The 12,227-nt window shown below is 43.7% G+C and overlaps 1 protein-coding gene and 1 pseudogene across 4 annotated transcripts in view; both read left to right on the top strand.

Annotated features, from left to right (window-relative positions):
• Positions 1–10,091, top strand: part of LOC110206766 (glyceraldehyde-3-phosphate dehydrogenase-like) — a 60,279-nt pseudogene extending 50,188 nt beyond the window's left edge.
• A 457-nt stretch (positions 10,092–10,548) lies between these two features.
• CUNH1orf21 (chromosome unknown C1orf21 homolog) overlaps positions 10,549–12,227 on the top strand; it is a 265,651-nt gene continuing 263,972 nt past the window's right edge. For 3 of the 4 annotated variants that reach the window (XM_020984395.2, XM_020984393.2, XM_020984394.2), the window contains exon 1: positions 10,549–10,959. The gene's annotated coding sequence lies outside the window, so the exon portion shown is untranslated. Of the gene's footprint in view, positions 10,960–11,083; positions 11,172–12,227 lie in introns of those variants that run through there. The other variant, XM_078156454.1, reaches the window with a different exon arrangement.

The raw sequence follows: 12,227 nt of genomic DNA, 5'->3' as shown, positions 1-12,227 counted from the left end.
TCTTCTTAAGGATTACCAAACTTCAAGACAATTAGCCAGGCCTGAAACTAGCATGATCATAATCAAAAGAATTCATTTGAACTAACAAGAGTAAGGGAACTTTGCATTTGAGGAATGTGTGAGTCAAAACCAAAATACCTTGACAAACTCTTAAGAGTCACTTAACCCCAAGCCTAGTCCCTAGTTCACCGTGCTTCATCTGTCCCTTATTTCCATGACTGAAGCTCTAGCAAACATGTCGTTTACTCCCATTTTCTCTAATTTCCCTGTTTGTATGCTCTCCTCTCCAGCTTTTTCTACCTCCCAAAAGGCGTCAAAGGGACATATATGTAGCTACATAGATATAAATATATACATATAGGCCTGTATCTATGTAGATTTAGATCTGTAATATAAGTAATATATCTATACTATACATGTATATAAATATAGATCTGGATCTATACTACATATGTAATATAGATATAGATATATACTACTTTCCCACACACATACTCTAAAGATAAACCCAACAGATTGAATTTCTCCTCTCACCCCACTCCCAATATCATAAACAAAAAACTAGGCTGTCTAGAGTATTTCACATTCTATTAAGAGAACTATTATAATCATTAGGAGGTTTTTAGCACTGAATTTAAAACACTTGCACTGATTTGGTGCAAAATTATTTTGTGTGTTGTGTGATGTTCTTGGTGTGAAAGATATTAAATAAAGTATTCTCCCTAGTCTACTAGTAAGAGAGCAGTAGCCATGGAGTTAGGACAAATGGATGCACTTGCTGAATATTTGGTAGTTTTGTGGTTGAAGACAGACAACTATTTCTTGGAGCCTCAGTTTCCTTATCTGTAAAATGGGAATAATAAAAAATTTCATTACTTCATTTGGTTGTTGTGAAGAAAGTACTTTAAAAGGACTACAGATACATAAGTTGACATAATGAGCATATATTTGGGTGCTGCCAGGCACCAAGTTACAGGGAGATAGAAAGAAGTATACAATCCCTGTCTTTGGGGATGATAAGATATAAACATGAACCCACATTATTAACCCATGAAGAGATGATTAACAGTGGAATAAAGTATGAAATCTGCACTGCTAGCAGTTCAAAGCAGAAAACTATCTCATGGACTGGGGCAATCTATTGAGGGTCCAGGAGGTCAAAAAGGCTCTGTCCTTCTGTCTCCTAGTACCATCCCTCCTTCCCATCTCCTGCTTTTTCCTTTTGTCACCTGTAGGAAGATACGCATTTACACATAGGTGCCAATGGTTGGTCTCTGTATAAAAAAAAAGACTGAAGATTCATAGGTCAGAGGAAAACTATGGTAAGTATTTTGCAGACTTTGGTGCATGATTTCTGAAGAGCAAAAGGAGCTTGTGGGGAGAATAAGGAAATGGAATGCAGGCCAGAAAGGCCGAGTCCAAGAGGAACACTGAGGTTGATGGGGTGAGGGAGGAGCAATGTCAAGAATTTGCGCTCCCTGCCTCCCTCCCATTTATCACTAGGTCAGCCTGACACCACAGCCCCTCCTCAGAACCAACCCAACACTGTTGTTATTGCTGATTCTTGTTCTCCAAGAGGACTACATTAAGGTAAGAAGCAAGGTCTGAGGGTGGGGAATGACCTGGCGAACGGTTCCAGGCGGCAATCAAAGGAAGGGCAGAAAGTACCTATCTAGAGTCACAGGGACTAGAGAGATATTCCTGTGGCCACTCTATGGCCTTACCTAAGTAGGAAACTGACTACATATATAAGAATTATGTGAATGACATCAACACTAACACATATAGAACTTAATGCCTTTTTCTTTTCTTTTGTAACATCCATTAAAATATTACCCTAGCCGAAAGCTTAGGTAGTATTATAAAGTCTATCCACACCTGCCAAATGAACTACAGCTGGTTTAATTAATCAAAATTTATGTTAGGGAAACATGTTTCATTTCTATTATCTATGGACCCAGCTTTTCTTTATATAGTCAAAACGTGCTGAAACCTTAAAGTGCTATATAAAAGTGAAGTGTCATTACACTTATCTCTTAATTTGTCCTGACCATCATTCTCTCACTTCCAACTTCCTTTTGGACATCTTGAAATGGATTTCTTTTAAGTAGACATCTTAAACAGAACATGTTCAAAATCAAACTCATTATCTGCCTACCCACTCACTCAACTTTCCTCTATTTTAACTTGCCTGATACTGTTGAGAGTAACTATCCATCCCCCCAATCACTCAGGCTCATAACTTAGGTGTCATCCTTGACTCCTCATTCTCTCTTATCACCACCACCACTTCCATAGCTAATCAGTTGTCAAGGGCTGTCATTTCTACCATGGTAACATTTCTCCTATATAACCCTATTTTTCCTCTGACACTGCTACTTACTCTGGTCTAGGTCTACATCATTTCATGCCTGGACTATTGTGCTAGCCTGCTGGTTGGCCTCCCTGATACAAATTTCTCCTCATTCTAGTCTACCCTTCACTCAGCAGTCAAAAAGGTCTTCCTAACATACAGGTCTACCAAGACCACTTCCGTATCACCTCCAATCACTCAACCCTCAATTCTCTCCCAAGCTATCAACCAGGTGCCAATGACTCTCTCTTTCCCCATCTTGACCCATTCAGCTTTACACTGTCCTCTTCTCTTGAATCTCTAAACCTCATATCATATCATATCATATCACCAGTTATATCCTGCCAAGTCCTAGCCTTGGCTCATTCCCATCACCTGCTTGCTGTCTTTGTTCACACACACACACACACACACACACACACACACACACACACACACACACACACACACGGTGTTAACAAAGATAGAAAAAAATAACTAAACCATTCTAACCTAGTCCATTACAAATTTATGTTACATGGCCTCAACTGGGCCCTCACTGCTGCTAGGCAGTCTTTCTACACCTCCCTTATCAACTCACTATCCTACTCTACACAGAGGCTTTTCTGAACCTTTTCATCTCTTCTTAAACCTCCCCCTACCCTCTCAGCTGAGAACTTTGCCTCATATTTTACAGAAAAACAATTGAGGCTATTTGCCATGAGCTTCCTCTTCTTCTCTTCCCCCTCTCATCACTCATATGCCCTCTGCCATTATCTCCTTCTTCACTCCTATCACATGAAGAGGACTTACTCTCTACTAAGGCTAACCCCTCAAACAATCCCATTCCATCCTGTCTCCTTCAACAGATCTCTGTCATCCCTATTCTAACACTTATTTTCAATCTCTCCCTGTCTACTGGCTCCCACTCTACTACCTGCAAATGTGCCCATATCTTCCCCATACCTCCAGAACCTTCACTTGATCCTTCCATTCCCCTCACCCCCAACTGTCATTCTATATCTTATCTGCCCTTTATTGTTAAGCTCTTTGGAAAGATCACAATAAATGCCACCACTTTCTTTCCTCTCACTCTCTTCCTAACTCCTTACATTCAGCTTTACAGCTTTATCATTCCACTAAAACTGCTCTTTCCAAAGTTAATAATGATCTCCTAATTGCCAAATCCAAAAGCTTTTTGACTATCCATATTCTTCTTGATCTCTCTACGGCCTTTAACACTTGTGATCACCCTCTTCTCCTTAATGCTGTGGCATATAGTAGGCACTTAATAAATGTATATTTATTTATAACTGTTTATTGATGACTGACTGACCATGAGGTACTGTGCTAAGCACTGGGGATACAAAAAAAAAGGCAAAAGACAGTCTCTACCCTCAAGGAGCTCACAATCTAATAGGAGAGACAATAAGCAAACAAATTATACACAGGAAAAACAGGTAATGATTAAGAGAGGAAAGGTGCTAGAATTCAGAGAGGCTGGGGAAGGCTCCCTGTAGGAGGTAGACTTTTAGCTGAAGGAAGCCAGGGAACCAGTAGGCAGGGATGAGGAAGAAGAGCATTCTAGGCATGGGTGACAGATATAGAAAATTCTGGGAACCAGAATCAGTGTCACTGCATAAAAGATTCATGGTAGGAAGTAGGGTATAAGAAGACTAGAAAGATAGGGTGGGGCTAGGTTACGAAGGGCTTTCAATGCCCAACAGAGGGTGTTGTATTTGAGCCTGGAGGTAATAGAGAGACACTGGTTTTCTATCTGGCTGAGTTTATTGAGTAGAGGATTGATGTGATCAGATTTGCACTTTAGGAAAACCATAGTGGTTGAATGGAGGGCAGATTGTAGTGGAGAGAGATTTGAGGCGGGCTGACCCATTATCAGGCTATTGCAAATGTCTGAGCGTGAAGTGATAAGGTCTGCATCAGAATGGGGCTGTGTCATTGGAGGGAAGGGGACATATTTGAGAGATGTCGCAAAATGAAATTGACAATCCTTGGCAACAGATTGTTTATGGAGGGTTAAAGATGATGGTTGTTTATGGAGGGTGAAAGATGATGAGGAGTTGAGGATTATGCTTAGTTTGTGAACCTGAGAGATGGTGTTGTTCTCTACAGTAACAGAGAAGGTTTAGGGGGAATGTTGAATTTAAGATATATACTAGATGTCTAGTTGGAGATGTCAGAAAAGCAGTTGGTGATGTGAGATTGGAGGTCAGTAGAGAGGTTAGGGCAGGATATGTAGATTTCAGAATGATCAGCATAGAGATGTTAATTAAATTCATGGGAGCTAATGAAATCATCAAATGAACTAATATAATAGGGGAAGAGAAGAAGGCCCAAAACAGAACCCTGTGGGACACCTGTGGTTAGTGGGTGTGATGATCTGACTGATGATACAGCAAAGGAGATTGAGAAGGAGAGCTCTGATAGGTAGGAGGAGAACCAGGGGAGAGTAGCATCTCATAAACCTAGCGAGAAGAGAGTATAAAGAAGAAGAGGGTGATCAACAGTGTCAAAGGCTGAAGAAAGGTCAAGGAGAATGAGGACTGAAAAAAGGCCATTTAATTCAGTACATAGCAGAAACTTTGATTATTGACTTACTGACTATTTGATAACCTCTAATGTCTCCCTGTTTCTTCCAGGATCAAACATAAAATTCTCTGCTTGGTTTTTCTAGCCCTTCATAACCTGGCCCCTTCCAACCTTTCTAGTCTTCTAACACCTTACTCATCTCCATGTGCTCTGCAATCCAGTAAGACTGGCAACTTGCTGTTCCTGGACCATGACTCTGCAACTCAACTCCAGGCATTTTCAAAGGCTATCTCCTCTACCTGGGACTCTTTTCCTTCTCATCTCTGCCTTCTGGCTTCCCTAACTAAAATCTCATCTTCTGTAAGAAGCCTTTCCCAACTTCTCTTGATTGCAGTGCCTTCCCTCTAAGAGTCATCCAATTCATGCTGTAAATATCATATTTGTACATAGTTGCGTGTGTCTTCCCCAATAGATTGTGAGCTCAGAGTACAGACTTCTTTTTGCCTTTCTTTTTATCCCCAGTGTTTAGCATAGTGCCTTAATAAATGCTTATTAACTCCTTGTCCTTTCTTTATGATTGGCTGCCTTCCCTACTTCCAACCAAAAATCTTATCTTTGTGTCATTATTAGGATGCCACAGATCCTGACTGCTGCCCTCTGTCTGCTGTTGGGGTCTCTAATGATTCCTCTCCTTTTCCAACTGCTAAGAATAGAATTATTATTTAGGTAGGATGACTAAGTTTTTGTTCCAGGACATTGACATTTTGAAGGCACTTAGTTCTTCAGTGTAGAAACAATGGAGATATTAAGGCATTTCGTTGGCCAAAAAAAAAAATAGTTAAAATAAGAAGCCACCAGATGCAACACTTCCTCCATCCTCCTCCCCTCCATCCTCAGCTATATGTCAGGTGAGATCTTCAGTCTGGACCCAAGAAGAAGCTTCCCCAACAGTGGTCTTTCCAACCGCAGTCTCAGAATGTCCTAGAATCTCTTGTTATCTTGCCAAGTCACGGTGTTCTGTGTCTCTCTTCTTTCCCTAACTCAATTTATCTTGAAAAGTTGATTTGAGACTCTGCTTCAAAGACTTCTGTTTCTTTAACTGTAAAATGAGTATAATAATAGCACCTACCTCCCTGGGTTGTTGTGAGGATCAAATGAGATAATATTTATAAAAAGTGCTTAGCACAGTGCCTGGAAAATAGTGGGCTCCATATAAATGCTAACTCCTTCCTTCCAGGTCCAGCACTCTGTCCAGTCAGACACTTAGTTGTCTATCTATGTGTGATTCTGTCTCCTGGGATCACCCAGGACGCTCTTTCTCTTCCTTCATATTTCCTTCACCTGCTTCCCTTGCAATCTAAGAAATACCACTGTCAATTGCTAGAATGGATGTAGGAAAGAAAGTTCTTGTTCTTCCTGACAGGCATCAGGAGGAGATGCATTCTTGGTGTCCAGAAGCAGAGGGACAAATCTGTTTTCACACATGAAACAAATTTACAAATGATAGGTGGCTTCTATAGTAATGTTGGTACTGTAATGGGACTACATAACATTGTTTCTATGGAGACAATGAACTGGGGGGGGGGCAGTGTCAGAGCTAGCTTAACTGATCCCAGAAGCAGATTGTTAAATTTTCAGTGTGAGCATTTACACCTCAGAAATCAGCAATACATCAGGATTTGATTTATTCTTTTGTTAATGATCTAGATTTAAGGAAACAGAAGAGAAAATGTTAAAAATGCAGATAAACTTAGAAGTGGTGTACATACACATATGTATATACATATATTTTTTTCAGAGAGCTAGTTGTTAAATATCTACCAGAACATCCCTGGCTCTGAGTTCCAAACAAATGGAATTTAAAACTTACAGCAAGAACTGATAAATGGAAGTATGTATAGAATGATTTTACTCACACACACACATTTGTATCTAATGGTAGCCATCTATATAGGGCAGGGAAGAGTGGGGAAAAGGGAAAAAATAAATTTATATAGCTTTATTATATATTTAAAAGGAAGAACAAGTTGTCCTTAATAGATTTGCAGTTTCGTGTGCAATCATCTTTTTATTATACTATGCTATAGAAATGCTTATTTTATTCCACAAGTTAAAATAAAAATTAAAATAAATAAAACATGGCATACAATGATCTTGTACATTTGGGTTCCTGCATTTGATACTAGGAAGATTAAGACTTAAGAAGGAGAAAGAGAGAATAGAAGATACTAATAAACAAGATAAATTTCATTCTAACTCACATAACAAAAAAAATTGTAGTTTTTTTTTTAAACCAAAGGATGAGGGGGTGGAGGATTGAAGATGGAAGAGATTTAGGGAAGGGTAAATCTGCCTTGTGCATGTACTACAGGGTAGTGTTGAGTGGGGAAGATCTCAGCTCTCCTCCTACAGTAACTCTTCGGTTGCTTAAAATAGTATTGAGGACTGGTGTGGTGATTGACTCCAGGCGTTTCCTGAAGGGACAACTCCCGTGGGCCACCTTTAGGATTCTTGGAAACCAGCTGCTTTTAGTTTTCTGGTATTAACTGCTATGCCTGCATATCAAGGCATTCATTGCCAAAGACTAATATCAGTTGGCATTTATAGAATGCTTTAAGGTTTGTAAAGCAAGGCATGGAGTCCTGTGTCTCTCTCTTCCCATCGAAGACTCACATACAAATACCAAGAATATTTATCATTAGTCCCATTTTACAGATAAAGGAACTGAAGCTCAGATTTGCTCTGGATTATCCATCTAGTAGTCAAGTCAAATCGATTAATAATTAATAAGCATTTATTGAGCATTATTTATTAATACTTAAACAAGTATTAATTGATAAGCATTTATTAAGGACCTAGTATGGGCCAGGCATTGTGATATGCACACTGGGGATACTAAGAAAGGGGGAGAAGCTCCCTGCCTTCAAGGAGTTTATAATTAAGTTGGGGAGAAAACATGCAAAAAACTATGTACAAACAAGATCTATACCCTTGATGGTCCAGCATGTGAATCCTGAGCTAGTGAATCTCTTCATCTTGGAAGTTCTGAGCTAAAGTGGGCTAAGACAATAGGGTGTCTTCGCTAAATTCAACATTGGTATGGTGAGCCCTGAGGGAAGAGAGCGGACTGGGAGGTTGCCTAAGCAAGGGCAAATCAGCTCAAGTCAGAAAATGGAGATCAAAATGAGACAACTGTAAATAGCCCTGTACTTCTAGCCTGGGTAAGAGGAGACCAGGGCTTCTGAAAAAAAAAAAGTATAGGATAAACTGGAGATAACCTCAGAGGGAAAGCACTAGCATTTAGAGGCCTGGGAAAGATTTCCTGAAGAAGGTAGGATGTCAGAAGCAAGATTTTAATTCCATTCTTCTTGACTTTGAGATCAGTATTCTATCTATTATTTGGCTGCTACAGATTAATTAACTAGTTCCTAAGCCCCAGTCATACTTTATACAGCATCCTCATCAAAGGCCTTGTACCAATCCCTTCTCTCTTGCCTCATTCTCCATGCCTTTAACTTTCTGGGCCAAAGCACCTCTCTCTGGCCACCACTCCTCACCTCCCCCCTTCCCCACCTTCCCCTTTAGAATGCAAACACCTTGATGTCAGGGACTGGTTTTGCCTTTGATTTACATCCTCAGGGCTTTTTCATTCATTCATTCAAGTCAAACTACTGAGATTACAGCTGATAGATTCTTGGACTCTTTATACAGGTATAAAAATCTTGCCTATTAAAAAAAAAAGTATCTTGGAGCCAGTGGTTTAAGAATCGCTTGAAATGTCACACTGAAAGGAAAAAAATATATACAGGCCCTAAGAACCTTTGAAAAGAGTTGGCTAATTATTGATGAATTGGTGCAGAGTGAACAGAACTCCATTAAAACAAAAACCCAAAAGGTCTTTGCAGTGTGTTTCAGTTCTATTAGAGGAAAAATATCAAAGGAAAAATGCTAGCTATTATTAACAAAACAGCACTAAATTTAATGAAACCCCCCCCCCCAGTGATTTTCAAGATTGGAGTTGAACAGCATTGATACTTGCATTAAAGGAAAGCATTAGAAAGCCACATTTCAAAAGGGCAGACTTCCTCTTCAGTACTGGATGATTACTAAGTCATTTCATTAAGCCAAATTATGAATTTGCTTTTCAATTAAGTGTCTCATCACTGTCATATCCGGGATGTGTGTATTTCCACTTTCCAACTTCATCTTGGCAGAAACAACAAAAAGGGTCTGATTCTAATAGCCATTCTCTGGGTTAGGTTGCTTAGTCCTGTTGTGACTTGTATCATTTGGCAGGTATGGGGTCCTGAAATTTCATGTGCATGTATGGATCTAAACCAAGAAAGGGGTAGAGTGTGGAAGGCAGAAAAAGGAGGGCCACAACAAATGGCACTGAAATGATACATGGGCAGGCCCGTTCCGTAGGTATATTTTAAAAGGCATCATACTGTAACGCCTACCTTCCCTACCAAAATCACGGAAAGAAAACAAGACTTCCCAGAGACTAGGAAATTATTTGATCCTTTGGGGGAATTTACATAGAACTGTGGGAATTTCAAGCAAGTAGAGGGATATTTCTTTTCCTGACCCATCAACAAATTATATCCCATCATTGCCTGGCACTGCCTCAGTCTTTTTCATCCTCAACACCCCACTGGGTGGGCAATGGGCAATGTACCATACAAAGTCCTCAAAAACCAGCCCTCTCTGCTCCTCCCTCTCTCTTTCCCTCCCTTTCTTCTAAAGCTGGCTTCTGTGGGAGACTCTGATGATTCATTCATCTTGCAGGCGGCTGCCCCCCCCCCAAGTAAAGAAGAGACAGTTTGTTTGCCTCGACTGTGTTAGCCGGGAAGGCAGCTCCGGCCCAGCTGCGCTCCCCTCCCGGAGCCCGAGATGGAAGGAGAGGATTGGGGGGAAGCAGGCTGCTGGGCTCTTCGAGTGCGGCCACTCTCGGCGTGGGTCGGTCCTCTCCGGCCATCCCTCGATGCGTTCGTTCCATCAGAGGGGCTCTTTCCCTCCCTCAGTAGCCTGCCTCCTTTCACCCCTCGCGCCCTGGATCTGTCCATCCCACTGTGCTGCAGGTAACAAGCTGGTCAGCCAGTCAGTCAGACGTCCACCCGCTCTTCACCGGCCCAGCCCCTTCCCTCAAGCTGCGCATCCCTGGGTCACCAAGATCCCCAGGCTGTTGCCTAGCCTTTCATGTCAGTAGCCTCGCCCAGAGCGGGTGGAGGGCTACTCCTTTCCTCGAAGTCCAAGAGTGTCTCCTCCCCTGCATAGAGGCGACACCCCCTCCCTCGTCCCGTTTCCTTAGAGGCGGCCTTTTGACTGTCTCATCTTCCTCCTCCTTCTAGTCCTCCTCCTCCGCCTTCCTCGCTCTTCTTCGCAAAAGCTTCTCCAGCAGCCCGGGGCTACCCTCTCCTCCCCTCCTGCCCAGATCCAGCCTGCCCAGTCTCCTTCCTTTCCGGGTGCGCCTTCTCTGTCTCCCTTGGCCCCTCCCCCGGAGGGTGGGGAGAGGTGGATGCAAGAGCTAGAGGGGAAGGGAGGGGGAGAGGCGGGGTAGGCGGTCGGGGGGTGGGGGAGTGCCTGGCTGCTCCCGCCCCCTTGAGTGAGTGACTGGCCGAGGAGGTTTCTCTTGGTCTCCCTCCCTTCTTCTTTCCCTCCCTCCCTCCCGCCCGCCAGCTCCCGCTTGCTCCCTGCCCACTCCCCAGGAGAGGACGTTCCGCGCTGCCTCTGCTGCTGCCGCCGCCGCCGCCGCCGCCGCTGCCGCCGCCGCTGCCGCCGCTTCTTTCACACTTTAGTTGGGGATCTGTGTGCGTGTGCGTGTGTGTGTGTCTCACAGTTTCAAGAAAGCTGCCCGCGCGCCTCCCCCTCCCCACGCACGGAGCCCGGCTGGGGCGCTTTCGGCTTTTACTCCAAGCAGCAGGGGACGAGGGGGCGACCAATACACACAGAGGGGAGGAGGAGAAAAAGGAGGAGGAGGAGGAGGAGGGAGGAAGAAAAAGAAGGAGGAGAAGAAGGAGGGGAAGGGGCGGGGGGCGGGAGGCTTGCCACCTTCAGCCCCCCCCCAAGAGCCCAAGGTAAGTGGGAGCTTCATCCCGGGCCCTGGGGCGGGCGGAGTTGGTGGCGGAGCCCGCCCACGGCAGCGCTGTCCGGGCATCCCGGGCTGGGCAGGCTGGCAGGGAGGGAGGCCGGCCAGCCTGCCTGCGGGGCGTCTGCCGCCCAGAATGGATGGGAGCAGCGGTGGTCATGCTGCTGCTGCTGCTACTGCTGCAGCTGCAGCTGCAGGGGGGTGAGAAGCGGGAGGTGGGGGGGGTTGCTGGAAAGAAGGGGCTGGGATGCTGCTGACGACTTTCGTCACGTTGAGGCCTGGGTGGTTTGTATTTAGACACCCCTCCCTTCCCACCCCCACGTCCCCGCCGCCCTCAGCCTTCTTCCTCTCCGATCATTGCATGTAGCACCGTACTTTGCAAGCTGGAGCTAGGGGAGTGTGGAGGGAAAGAAAATCCAGATTCTTACCATGGTCCCTCTGTCCCCTCTCTCTCTGCTTGTATATATCGATGCGTTTCGTGCAAGGTGATGTGATCTTTAGGATTCCTAAAGTTTTTGCCTTTTTTTAATGTGGCTTATTTCCGTGCATCTATTTTTCTCCCACCATATATAATTAATGCCCATTCGAGGTAGCATGGGAGATTTGGCTTGATTCGGGGTGTGGGATGCTTGGTTATTGTACAGGGAACAGATTTCATTCCCATCTGCAATTTTCAAAGTGTCGGTGCCTTTACTCAGCTGGATAATGTCCTTCCCTTGTTGGCAATCCGACACTCCACCCCCCCCACCCCTTCACCCCACCCCATCCCCATAGAGAGGATGCTTCTTTATAGGCTCTGTGTGAGAGAGAGGTCGTTTGTTTTGCAGGGATCTGATCTCATTCATTCACATTCTCCATTGGAATCATGCCTCAGACATGTTGATGATATGGGGGGGGGGGAGTGTTACTGTTTCCTTCCCCCAAGCGTTGCATGTAGAAGATATAAATAAGCACACACATTAATCTTGAGGTTTGGCACATATGGTTTGGTAGAGAAAGGAAATGCTTTTTTTTTTTTTCCAGTGGAGGACTGATGACTTGGGAACAGTCTTCCTTTGCATATAGATACTGAGAATTGTTTTGAAAAGAGAATATTAATAGGCAGAGGATAAAATAGTGCCGTAAGTTCTGCAGTTGAAAACTGTTAAGTTTCACTCTTTGGTAACCCCTGGTTGTGATGTGTGACACACACACATCCAGTTCACTCAGTGAATGTGAGTTAGGGTAAGCCAGCATGTTTATATGTTGTAGTCGTTT

Source organism: Phascolarctos cinereus, unplaced genomic scaffold (genome assembly GCF_003287225.1).
Source record: "Phascolarctos cinereus isolate Bilbo 61053 unplaced genomic scaffold, phaCin_HiC Scaffold_5;HRSCAF=322, whole genome shotgun sequence".
Lineage (NCBI taxonomy): Eukaryota > Metazoa > Chordata > Mammalia > Diprotodontia > Phascolarctidae > Phascolarctos > Phascolarctos cinereus.
Note: the sequence above shows the minus strand (reverse complement) of the source record. Positions and strands in the feature narration are given on the sequence as shown.